We start from the raw sequence: 13,446 nt of genomic DNA, 5'->3' as shown, positions 1-13,446 counted from the left end.
TGCCCTTATTCTATTGGAGATTATTTTGGTAAATATTTTATATAATACAGGGAGCAAGCTAATGGTCCTATAATTTTTCAATTCTTTAACGTCTCCTTTTTTGTGGAGTAGTATAATGTCTGCATTCTTCCAGTTTTCTGGGACCCTTGCAGTCGATAGACACTTCGTATAAAGAGCCGCCAGTTTTCCAAGCATTATGTCTCCTCCATCTTTGATTAAATCGACTGTTATTCCACCTTCTCCTCCCGCTCTTCATCGTTTCATGTCTTGCAGGGCCCTTCTAACCTCATCGCTAGTTATAGGAGAGTTTCTGTATCCTGTTCATTACTGTTTCTAAGTGAGGTATCGTGACTCCTGTGGGTACTGTATACAGGTCAGCTTAGAATTTTTCCGCTGCTTTTACTATATCTTCGAGATTGCTGATGATATTATCCTTCTTATCTTTTAGTGCATAGATCATGGTTTGTCCTATCCCAGGTTTCTTCTTTACTGATTTCAGGCTGCGTTCATTTCTTACGGCTTCTTCAGTGTTTCTCATGTTATAGTTTCGAATATCAGTTATTTTCGACTTGTTGATAAGTTTTGACAGTTCCGCGAACTGCGTAATGCTGTGCGGCCGCCAATCCCATACAACCGCGTAGAGCGCAGGACTCTGCGATTCTAGACGTACTGCGCTCACCGCGAAAGGTTAGAAAAACACCCACATAAGCACAGCAGAGAAGTGGCTACGTGAGGCGGTTCGACCGATAACTGTAGAAGCGTCATTCAAAACAAGTAATTGTTCTCCACTTCCGGCGGCGTTTTCTCTACTTCCATTTTAAATAAAAAAGATGTTGATCCATAAATAGTCTCATAAACAACGGCTAACTTTCTTTTATTATTCGCTTTTGCTTGCAGTTTGGTTGTTGCCTTGGCTCTCTCCCTTAGTAGATCGCTTAATTTCTCAACTCCTTGCGATTCTTGTTTCCAGTTGCCAATTTTGCACGAAAAGCGCTATACAATTAGGGAAACACAGACGAGGTAACGGGCGACAATCATCGTGCTTATGGGTTTAAGGGTTATTGCAGGGTTTCATGATGGACGCTCTTTCACATTATTTTATTTCCCACCTTATCTAACCCATATAACGTGTATATGGTTCCGGGCATCTGCCAGCGTCGCGGTGAGCCGTAACTCAAGGAAATAATGAAGCAAAGGGAAAAGTTAAACGCAATTGGCGTTTTCGCCGGCCGCAACTCGTTCCATGAGAGTAGAGACCAGCTGAGTAACAGCCGCATCCCTCTCCTGGTCCGAGGATCAGCCTAAACAAAGAAGGTTGAACTAACAAAAGCAACAGCTATGCGCGTGACGGTTGAATAGATGGCGACAACTGAACGCATCTCGAGTTAATCGCGGCGCGGGTGCGGAATCTATGAGAAAACTGTCCTTCACATTACAAGAGATGCCGATAACTACCGCCATCTAAAAGGAGTGAAAAAGGCAGCATAATGCTGACCGATGAACAGCTGCCAAGTCTCGACATAGATCTGGCGGCGCTTTAGGAATGTGTGAAGAGTGGTGGCGGGGGTGGGAAGGGGGGGGGTGGTATGCCACTTGATTTCGGGGGGGGGGCCTGGGCCCCCCCGGGCCCCCCCTTGGGTACGTGCCTGATTCGAAGTGAAGTTGACAAGATCGATGCTTGCCAAGAACTTCATCGGGCCATCTTTTAGTCCCCTGGCATCCCCTGTCGTGTTAGTAAGAAAGACGGTACGTGGCGATTCTGTGTGGATTATCGGCATCTTAACCAACTACGAAAAAGGACGTGCACCCTCCGCAACGCATTGATGACGCTCTTTGACTGCCTGCATGGTGCCCGCTCTTTCTCCTCCATCGATTTACGCAACGGGTACTGGCAGATTGCTTTAGACGGGGACCATGAAAAGGCAGAATTTTTAACACCTGGCGGCATTTACCAAATCAAGGTCATGCCCTTTGGCTTACAGAACGCTCCGACCACCTTTAAGCGCTTAGAGGACTGTCTGCTCAGAGGCTTTAAATGATCCCCGTTTACGTTACTTGGACTACGTCGTCATTTCTTCACCAACTTTCAAAACTCATATAGAACACCTCTCAGCCGTCCTCGACGTCTTTGTACAGGCCGTACCGCACCTGAACGCATCCAAATGTCACATTGAGCGCTGCCAAATCACCGTTCTTGGCCATTTCGTAGATGCAAAAAGTGTACAAGACCCGGTGAAATTCTGCACTCTCAAGAAATCCCGGTTCCCCGATTTGTAAAGCATGTCCACAGCTTTCTAGGGCTATGTTCATACTTCCGTCGCTTCGAGAAGAATTTTGCGGACATGGCGAGGCCACTTGCTGAGCTTTTTAGGCAAGACGTTCCTTTTCCATAGGGCCCGGGAGAGGCTTCTGTGCTCTCGAGCCTCATCAGCCTGCACACAAATACTAAGATACTTGCCGACTTTGACCCCGCTGCGCCTACAGGGTCGTACCGATGCAAGTGGCCATGGACTCGGTGCAGTATTATCCCAACGCCAACGGTCCATGACCGTGCCATCGCCTACGCTAGCCGCATCCTATCAGCCTCTGAGCGAAAATATTCCACTACACAGCGCGACTGTTATGCCCTCATCTGTGTGGTTGGGAAATTTAGACACTACTCGGACAACCCTCCTCGTTAGTTACCGGCCAACACGCGCTATTCTTGCTGTCCTCTCTCAAAGATACTTCAGGAAGGGCTGGTTGATGGGCCACGCGCCTACAAGCATGTTCATATTCAGTCGTTTCAAATCCCACCGCGTGCACCGGGAAGGGCTGGTCGATGGGCCTTACGCCTACAAACCTGTTCATATTCGGTCGTTTCAAATCCCACCGCCTGCAACAGGATGGGCTGGTCGAGGGACCCTGCGCCTAAAATGTTCATATTGGCTCGTTTCCGCCGCGTGCACCAGGATGGATTGGCCGATGGGCCCTGAGGCTAGAGGCATGTTCATATTCGGTCGTTTCGAATTCCACCGCGTTCACCAGTATGGCCTGGTCGATGGGCTCTGCGCCTACAAACATGTTCATATTCGGTCGTTTTCAAATCCCACCGCGTGCACCAGGATGGGCTGGTCGATGTGCCCTACGCCTACAAGCGTGTTCATATTCGCTCGATTCAAATCCAACCGCGTTCACCAGGATGGGCTGGTCGGTGGGCCCTACGCCTACAAACTTATTCATATTCGGTCGCTTTCAAATCCTACCGCGTGCACCAGGATGGGCTGGCCGATGGGCCACGTGCCTACAAGCATGTTCATATTCGCTCATTTCAAATACAGCCGCGTGCAACAAGATGGGCTGGTCGATGTCCCTACGCCTACAAGCGTCTTCATATTCGGCCGATTCGAAACCCACCGCGTGAACCAGGATGGCCTGATCGATGGGCCCTGCGCCTACAAACATGTTCATATTCGGTCGTTTTCAAATCCCACCGCGTGCACCGGGATGGGCTGGTCCATGTGCCTTACGCCTACAAACCTGTTCATATTCGGTCAATTCGAATCCCACCGCGTGCACCAGGATGGGCTGGTCGATGTGCCCTACGCCTACAAGCCAGTTCATATGCGGTCGTTTCAAATCCCACCGCCTGCACCAGGATGGGCTGGTCGATGGGCCCTGCGACTAAAAGCACGTTCATATTCGGTCGTTTCGAATCCGACCGCGTGTACCAGGATGGGCTGGTCGATGTGCCCTACGCCTACAAACTTGTTCATATTTGGTCGCTTTCCAATCCCACCGCGTGCACCAGGATGGGCCGGTAGATGGGCCCTGCGCCTACAAGCATGTTCATATTCGGTCGTTTCAAATCCCACCGCCTGCACCAGTATGGCCTGGTCGACGGGCTCTGCGCCTACAAACATGTTCATATTCGGTCGTTTTCAAATCCCACCACGTGCACCAGGATGGGCTGGTCGATGTGCCCTACGCCTACAAGCCAGTTCATATGCGGTCGTTTCAAATCCCACCGCGTGAACCAGGATGAGCCGGTTGATGGGCCCTGCGCCTACAAGCATGCTCAAATTCGGTCGTTTTCAAATCCCACCGCGTGCACCAGGATGGGCTGGTCAACGGGCCCTGCGCCTACAAACATGTTCATATTCGGTCGTTTTCAAATCCCACCGCGTGCACCAGGATGGGCTGGTCGATGGGCCCTGCGACTAAAAGCACGTTCATATTCGGTCGTTTCAAATCCGACCGCGTGCACCAGGATGGGCTGGTCGATGTGCCCTACGCCTACAAACTTGTTCATATTTGGTCGCTTTCCAATCCCACCGCGTGCACCAGGATGGGCCGGTAGATGGGCCCTGCGCCTACAAGCATGTTCATATTCGGTCGTTTCAAATCCCACCGCCTGCACCAGTATGGCCTGGTCGACGGGCTCTGCGCCTACAAACATGTTCATATTCGGTCGTTTTCAAATCCCACCACGTGCACCAGGATGGGCTGGTCGATGTGCCCTACGCCTACAAGCCAGTTCATATGCGGTCGTTTCAAATCCCACCGCGTGAACCAGGATGGGCCGGTTGATGGGCCCTGCGCCTACAAGCATGCTCAAATTCGGTCGTTTTCAAATCCCACCGCGTGCACCAGGATGGGCTGGTCAACGGGCCCTGCGACTACAAGCATGTTCATATTCAGTCGTTTTCAAATCCCACCGCGTGCACCAGGATGGCCTGGTCGATGGGCCCTGCGCCTACAAACATGTTCATATTCGGTCGTTTTCAAATCCCACCGCGTGCACCAGGATGGGCTGGTCGATATGCCCTACGCCTAAAAGCGTGTTCATATTCGGTCGATTCAAATCCCACCGCGTGCACCAGGATGGGCTGGTCGATGGGCCCCACGCCTACAAGATTGTTCATATTCGGCCGCTTTGAAATCCCACCGCGTGCACCAGGATGGGCCGGTTGATGGGCCCTGCGATACAAGCATGTTCATATTCGGTCGTTTCGAATCCCACCGCGTGCACCAGGATGGGCTGGTCGATATGCCCTACGCCTAAAAGCGTGTTCATATTCGGTCGATTCAAATCCCACCGCGTGCACCAGGATGGGCTGGTCGATGGGCCCCACGCCTACAAGATTGTTCATATTCGGCCGCTTTGAAATCCCACCGCGTGCACCAGGATGGGCCGGTTGATGGGCCCTGCGATACAAGCATGTTCATATTCGGTCGTTTCGAATCCCACCGCGTGCACCAGGATGGGCTGGTCGATATGCCCTACGCCTAAAAGCGTGTTCATATTCGGTCGATTCAAATCCCACCGCGTGCACCAGGATGGGCTGGTCGATGGGCCCCACGCCTACAAGATTGTTCATATTCGGCCGCTTTGAAATCCCACCGCGTGCACCAGGATGGGCCGGTTGATGGGCCCTGCGATACAAGCATGTTCATATTCGGTCGTTTCGAATCCCACCGCGTGCACCAGGATGGCCTGGTCGATGGGCCCTGCGCCTACAAACATATTCATATTCGGTCGTTTTCAAATACCACCTCGTGCACGAGGATGCGCTGGTCGATGGGCGCTGCGCCTACAAGCATGTTCATATTCGGTCGTTTCAAATCCCGCGGCCTGCACCAGGGTGCAGATGTAATGCCCCGCTATTGGGTCGGCAACCCTGAGAACGCTGATGAAGACACCAACAACTATTCTTTTCTCGTGTCAGACCTCGTTCACTTCGGTGGTGAACAAGACCATGACCCTGCGTTGCGAGAAATAATCAGTCCCATAGGCTAACGACGCCTCATGACGCATCCCTCCGCAATTTCGTGACTCAGAAGAATGTCCTATACCGCAGCGATTTTCAAACTAATGATCCTGACTTCCTTAATGCCGTGCTCAGGCGCTTACCAGGAAGTGTCCTCACCGAACTTCACGATGCACCCACTGCCGGACACCTTGGCGTATCTCGCACCCACGTGCGTGTCCGGCGTCGTTTTCTTTTGCCAGGCCTTGCATGCTCCGTCCGCCATTACGGGGCCATTTGCGTATCATGCCAACATCGCAAAACACACCCGCTACTACCTGCCGGTCACCTTCAGTCAAACGACCTACCCAAGGAACCATTCTCTCACGTTGGGAGAGATCTTTCTGGCTCTTTTCCCACATTCACTTCGGGACACAAATGTATAACCGTGGCTACTGCTTATATTACGCGCTAGCTGTTACCCTAGCTATGCTGATCAGTTGTGCAATTGAGATCCCGTAATTCTTGTTACGTGACGGTATGTTGCATCGCGGCGCTCCCAGAAAAATACTCAGTCACCATGGCCGTTACCTTTTCTCTCAAGTCATTGCCGACATACTACCTTCCCGCTTTACTCAAAACAAACGGACAAGTTCTTACGATGCCCAGACCAGCGGCGTCACGAAATGCTTGAACCGCCCTCTCACATACAAGCTCGCTATGTATGTGTCGCTGCACCACCCTGACTGGGACCTTGCTCTGCCCTGCGTAACTTTTGCGTATAATTGCTCTCACCATGTTACAGCCGGAGTTACCCCTTTTTGTCCCTTGTATGGAGGAGATCCGACTTTACATCTGGACATTATGCTCCCACCACTTGGCGCCTCCACTGTCAAGTACGCATGTGATGCCATCGCGCGCACTGACCCCACCCGTCAGCTTGCGGGCGTTCGACCTACGGCGTCACATGCAACAAACGACGTCGCTGTGATGCTTCGCCCCGCGACGCGACTTTCTCTCGGTGCGCTTGTGCTTCTATGTTTCCCTTCTAGCCGTGTGGGCCTCTCCGAAAAGCTTCTTTCCGGTACATGGAACCATACCATGTGCTGCGCCAACTGACACCTGTTACCTACGGTATTACCCCTGTCAGTTCCACCTCGTCGTCTCTCTCTCCGTCGGGTGACATCGCGTATCAAGGCTCAATATCTACCACTGTGCATCCTATGAATCTCTATGAGACTGGGGACGGTGCTTATACCACCGGGGGTAAGGCTGCGGAACACGTTTTCATTCAACAAGAGCAGGCCTATGATGGTTGAAGAGACAATGAGGATCTTGCAGGTTATATGGTATGGAAATATACCTTTATATAGTCGTTGTCACGCATCTTTATACGTAGCAATATGAGGTTGTTTTGGTTGGCACATAATATATTTCTGCCTTCTGCAATATTCGAAAAGTACTGCAGGGTCTCTCCGGCTTCTGTGAGCGCGGCTCCTCATTGCTTAATGCCTAAAACGCAATCGCACGCTCTATCAGGCACCTGGAGTCAACTGGCACATTCAAAAAAGGAGTCTTCACCTCAAGCAGTCTTGTCACTGTTGTTTCAATTATGACGCTAAAGTTAGTCCAGGAAGTCGCTAAATTGCCACTTAATTTGGCTGCAAAGTCGTTAAAATTGTCTCTCATGCTTTTGAGTACAAATTTTACCTAGCATAGGCACGTTGTAACAATAATATACGCCAACATGGCGTAAATCATTTACCGAGACGTCCGCCATTTGTCTAGGATCGTTTATGAGTGAGGAATAAAAAATGAACTTACGAGCTGTGTACTGTGCTTTTACTTTGGTATTATACTTACACAAAAGCTGAGGATCACGGCTATATCTCCGCGTTTAGTTTCAAATTGTGACGTTTCAAATGTAGCACAATTCCAAAATATACATGCAATGTGATTGTTCTAGCACGGGAAGGAACTTGGTCTACATTATCCCTGAAAATTTTCTGGTCCTCGGCGGTCCTGAAAGTAAATCAAATATCTGCAAGATGCACAAGGTCGCATATGCGGTGCAGTGATAACAACCGAACTTTTCAGACCAAGTACTACGCTTTTGTCCCTTGGTCTACTTGAAGGCTCTTCGCATACTGGAGTTCTATTCTAGTCATTGTCGGATTCCGGCACATTGTCCAATTTTGTAATGGCGTCATTTTGAGGCTATCAGATAGAGCAGCGCATTTGAAGGCGTCAAGCCAACCAGATCCGATCGGATGGAGAATTCGACAACATGGCGGAATTTGTCAAATTCCAGAACAACAGCCCTGATTTGTCCAAAACCCATGCGATAAGGAAGCAATGGGTTAAGTTTGACCTGAATGAGCGTAACCGTTCCTATATGTATGCTTTTTTACAGTCGCTCTATCTCACTGTTCACGTGGTGTCGGCTGAATTTTCCCATAAATTTGGGAATGTCCACCAATCGAAAGTGTAAATGAAAGTTCATAAGCCGGAGCGCTAAGACCAATTTAAATCGATTTAGTAAAGAAGATGAAAATACGGCATTTTGTGAGCACTCTGAATCCTCTGAAGGGAACCATTGCTTCATCATGGTCACAGAGCCTGCGAGCCATAGAGCCAGTTTCGGCCACTGACGCGTAGCTTTTGAATAACAGAGCGCATTCGTGAATGCTATTTTTCAAGCAACTTTCCTAACTTCTAAATCACTAAAATGTCTCCAATTGCTCTGCCACATCGCTAAAAGATATCGCGGGTCGCGAAATCTACTTTCAAAATTGCTAATATGGCAACACTGACTCACCTCAAGTCGAGTTCGCATAGAGGATATGCGATATTTCGCAACTTCGCTTCACTCCACATAGCCTGTTTCACCCACACATGATGTCGGACGACATCCCAGAAGTAAAGTTCGTAACGTGCCCTCATAATAGGTACTTGAGGCCTCCGAAAGCATTCCTTACAGAGATCACTTCGTCGCAAATGTCGCGCACTGCACCACTCACAACAGAACCGGCGCAGAACTATAACTTCATGATACAGGTCATTTCGTTATAGAGGCATTCCACTATAGTGAACTAGAGTAAAAATAAAGCAGGACGGGCACGACCACGTCCCGCTATGCTTGCCAACATGGCAATCAGTTAGGAGACAGCTGTAAGTCACGCAGCCAGCCTTTGCAAGCCAACTCGCCATGAAGCCACTCCCTTCGCATTTTCCCTCTCGATATCGGTTCATCACGTGACCTCAGGGACTCGGCGATAGTTTCTCATTCGATGAAGTAGGGCACTGCTTCGGCACCCTTGTCGTAGCTCCGCATGCAAATCTGGATCACTAAAACCTACCGCACGCACTGACGCGACGATCACGTGTTGAGCTAACTCGTCTGGTTTGAGTCGTGTCGCGCAATGCTCCCTCCTAGTTCTTTCATTTCTCCAGGCTTTCCCCCATCTCTTCCTTGCTTAGATCCTCGTTATATGCAAGCCTACTTCGTATTGGTGGTATCGTGATTAGCAGGTCGGCCATCTTGTGTATGGCAACCTAATATAGCGGTAAACACGTACTCCCGGCATTCCCACATCCATGTGAAGCACTGAAATCATGCAGTTGTTGCTGCTGATTAAGCCACAGAGCACTTTTTGTAATAAAAAAAGTAGTAAATCATTAATATCGCACTACAGAAAAGATATAAAGCTACACACTCACTCGATCGAAATTCTCGTTAAACCTACATATGTGCCCAACAAGTGCATCCAGTCCGGCAACCGTTCCTGCGAAGCAGACACGCTTAATATGTAAACTGCAGTTTCAAAAACACTAGATCTATTAGACCGCTGGCTTTTGGCATGTACATTACACATTCTGGACTTCTGGAGGTTGACTGACAGCAGGAACCTGTCATACGAAGGACTGCCAGCATCCTTTTGAATGAAAAAGTAAAAACCTAATCGAGTATGCCAGTGTATCAAGGTATTATTTACGAATTCGTTCGAGTATTTCCCAAAATGATGCAGTATCTGTTCAGTCTAGAAAAAGAATAATCAGTGGTCTGGGCACGTCTTAGCCTCCGCGAAAAGCATTCGTTGGAGTTTCATTAGGTGATAAGAAGTTTTTTCGAGCACTTCCTAAAGAAAAAGGTTGTCATTTCAGCTGGTAGACAAATTGTACACACCCGCCTAAGTATATCTTGTAACAGCCAAAACAAAGGATACGCTATGAACGATACGAAAAAAGTGCCGCCATTAGTGCTGCAGAAATCGCTTCGCGACATGAAGTGAAATTATATTCTAGGCTGAAGCTGGCCTCCAATAAACGAACCCTTTCCACGATTGCCTTCATAAAACCCAATGGATTTGTTGTGCATCTCTGATACCCCATGACAACTTTATTTTTTCTCGTTTTGTTTTTACATTCATGGCGTTTTACATTGAGGAAATTATACGTGTGCACAAGGACAATACATAAAGCAGTGCTGGAAAAAGGCGGCCACATGCCATGACCGGAAAGCAAGCAGTTAGTAGAACAAGTACAAGGTAAAAATTGAAAAATAATAGTAATTCCTTTTTTACCTGAAACTTGATGAGGCAACGAATGGTCCCGCATTCATCGCACTAAATGTTAGCGAAGAATCGAATCAAACCATATGATCAAAAATGGTGATTAACCTGAGTAAGGTTTATATTATCGCTGCCATATTTCAGTGTCTAATCATTTCGATTAAACGTTCTATTGCGGAAACATTAGTGACAAACACTGAAAAAATTTCCAAAAGACGATGCATATAGGTTTTACGAAATCCATGCAGCATTACGACTACAAACTTGTAAAGAAAGGTATTTCACGACAAGTTAAATCCAGATAGTTTTCTGTACCCGAAAAGCTACCTGCAGAGCATCGCACAAGGAAATCGTATATATTGACGCGTGTACTTATCTTTATCGGGCGACCACGTTTCGCCGCCTAACAAATGTAATCGCACAGCGCTGGATGCGCCTGCATGTATCCGAATTTTCTGGAAAGTTATCGATGCTTCCATCCGGCTGTCTGTTGTCGCAAAACCTTGTGTTATCTGATTTCATCGCGTGACGCGAATGGTGTAGAACTTTGTGGAAGGCACGCGGGTCCGAAGGATTAGTCTGGAACATTCGATGACTGCTGTATAAAAGCCGACGCGCTTGACCCGCTGATCAGATTTCCGACGATCGCCGACCTTGTTCGCCGCTATCGTTGTGCTATAAGTGTAGCCTGTTCTTGTGGGCACAGGTTCGCCCAATAAAAGTTAGTTTTTGCCTTTCACAGTATCGCTACTGTGTTCTTAACGTCACCACCACGTGACAATATATAGGAAATAAAACAGTTCTTCGGCAGTATAGGGCACTTAGCAAAAGCAGTAGTCGGTGCACATAAAACAAAAGCATATTTCGTAGATCCAAGTCTGAGGTTACGAAATTCCTTTATGCGTCTCATAAATGCAAGTTCAGTGGAACTAGCAACAGGCACTGTACAAACTTTTACAAGTAAATCATGTATTTGCAGTCCAGTGCTTATGCAACGTAAAACGAAAACAGAAACATCATCGACATTATTAAGCTTTCGCAAAGCTCTGCAAAGCATCGCCATACGCGACACAGTATACAAGCAGTCAGACAACAGCGACGTCAATAAAAAAAAACTTCGCGCATGAACAAGAGCTATTAGGAAAATTGTAAGGAGCTAATTGTAGCAGGGTGTCAGTAAAAAAAAATGGTCTGTATCGGCTACCGCGATTCATTGTATCACAAACCCGAAAACCATGTGCTGTAGATGCACAAAAAGTTCGGTGAAAATGTTGTGTGTAAACCCCCGCTCACTTAAGAATCTGAACGACATAAAAAAGCTTCGTTCTCGTTAACGTGTCGAAGGACCTCGGCCGTTTACTGCAGCCATATATAATGTACGCCGGCTTTGACCACGCGGAACAGTCTTCACAAAATCCGAGAACGAATCGGAAGATCGCTTTAGCCACGTAGACGGCACGCACATGATTGTGCTAATTAAATATCATAGGGCAACGATTGATATAGGGCGCCAATCGATCGGAGGATAGAAAGTTTGTCAGCCGATTACCAAAACCAAATAAGCGATAGAGGGGGTTTTTTGGCGAAAAATGCGACCATTTTGTATATAGCCAGAAAAGAGCCAATATACAAACAAAAGTATTTCGGTTCCCGCGCACATATTGCGTACAGAATAAAACCGAAAAGAACACTAGAAACAAATAACATTTCTTTTGAAATCCAAGCCAGATGCATTCATACGCAAGAGGAACATGTTTGTTTCCGCTTCCCGACGACGTCGCGCACGGGTTGACAGTGAGCTCGTGCACATGGTTGTATTTTGCGGGGCTAAGCCGCGGTGTAGCTTCCCGTCCGGCTTCGGAGAGCGACACGGGAATGGGCGAATACGATCGCTCAGATGATCTTCCGTTTGCGGGACCGCCAACGCGAGCGCTGAGGTCTCGGCGTCTGGTATGGCCGAATCTTATTCCTTGGCTATCCGCGTTCCGAGTCTAACTTTCTCGACTCCTTAGCATGTTGAATGAATGAATGAATGAATGAATGAATGAATGAATGAATGAATGAATGAATGAATGAATGAATGAATGAATGAATGAATGCTTTATTTCAACTTCTTGTACAGAGTATGCACGACAACTGGGGTTGACGAGCAAAAAAAGTAGTCTTCACGACCACTTGACAGGCCTCGCCAACCTTGCAACTCGACAGTGGGGACAATAATACAATGTAATCAGTAACTATAACAAAAACAGAAGCAAGTAGCATAATATATGAGTACGTTTGGCGTAACAGAGCAAATACAATCTCGAAACAACAACAAGAAAAAGAAAACACATAAAAAGAAAATAAGCTAAAGAAAAACAAGGAAACGGATTTTAACATACACAAAACTTTCTAATGAAAGGAAATGGTACAGAATGTATGCGCTAATAGAACTCCTTGTTCAAGCTTCTGGACGTGTATATTTTAAAATTTGGAATCTGTAGTTTGTTCTACGATGAGGTATCATAAAGGTTTTCCGTGTCTGCACTTCGTATGGCGCATAACGTGACAAAACATTACGATACAAAAATGGACCATATCAATCAGTAGGGCTTTCATACAGGCATGCAAACCTATATGCGAAGATATTATTTACAGGCACAATATTATATAGTAAGCGTATGGGACGGGTTGGGGTATCGTGTGGAACGTTTGTGATGACTTTAAGCATTTTCTTTTGTAGAATTGAAATCTATTGAATGTTACTATTTGCTGTGATTGAGCAAACTAGGCTGTAGTAGTGCAGATACGATTGAAAGAAAGCGTAATAAGCGTTCAATTTTACTTTAGCATGCAGAATGCTCCTATTTCGCGACAAAAGCTTCTTATCCATGTATGCATTTTAGCTAGCTGGTTTATCCTGCAGAAAGAACAATACATGCTTCTTTGTGTTTGCGCTACGGTGTTGTCATTTCATCTGAACACTCGAAATGCCACAAATGCTGATTGGCTGGGCAGGCATACCTACTGTCCATCAATTCTATCCGGTAATAACAGATGAAGTGTAAAACTGCCACTGTAGTGCCAATTTTAATGTCAGGTTTTTCAAGTTGACAGCACTCTGCCCTTTTCGCTGGAAATCGTTCTTTCTTCTTCTTCTTCAA

At 47.4% G+C, this 13,446-nt stretch overlaps 1 long non-coding RNA gene across 1 annotated transcript in view; it reads right to left on the bottom strand.

Annotated features, from left to right (window-relative positions):
* LOC129384101 (uncharacterized) overlaps window positions 1-13,446 on the bottom strand; it is a 75,350-nt gene that overhangs the window by 12,985 nt on the left and 48,919 nt on the right. The window contains exon 2 of the long non-coding RNA XR_008611880.2: window positions 9,450-9,514. This is a non-coding gene — a long non-coding RNA (uncharacterized lncRNA). The remainder of the gene's footprint in view (window positions 1-9,449; window positions 9,515-13,446) is intronic.

Source organism: Dermacentor andersoni, chromosome 9, assembly GCF_023375885.2.
Source record: "Dermacentor andersoni chromosome 9, qqDerAnde1_hic_scaffold, whole genome shotgun sequence".
Lineage (NCBI taxonomy): Eukaryota > Metazoa > Arthropoda > Arachnida > Ixodida > Ixodidae > Dermacentor > Dermacentor andersoni.
The sequence above is the reverse complement of the archived record's forward strand: the minus strand, read 5'-3'. Positions and strand labels throughout refer to the sequence as shown.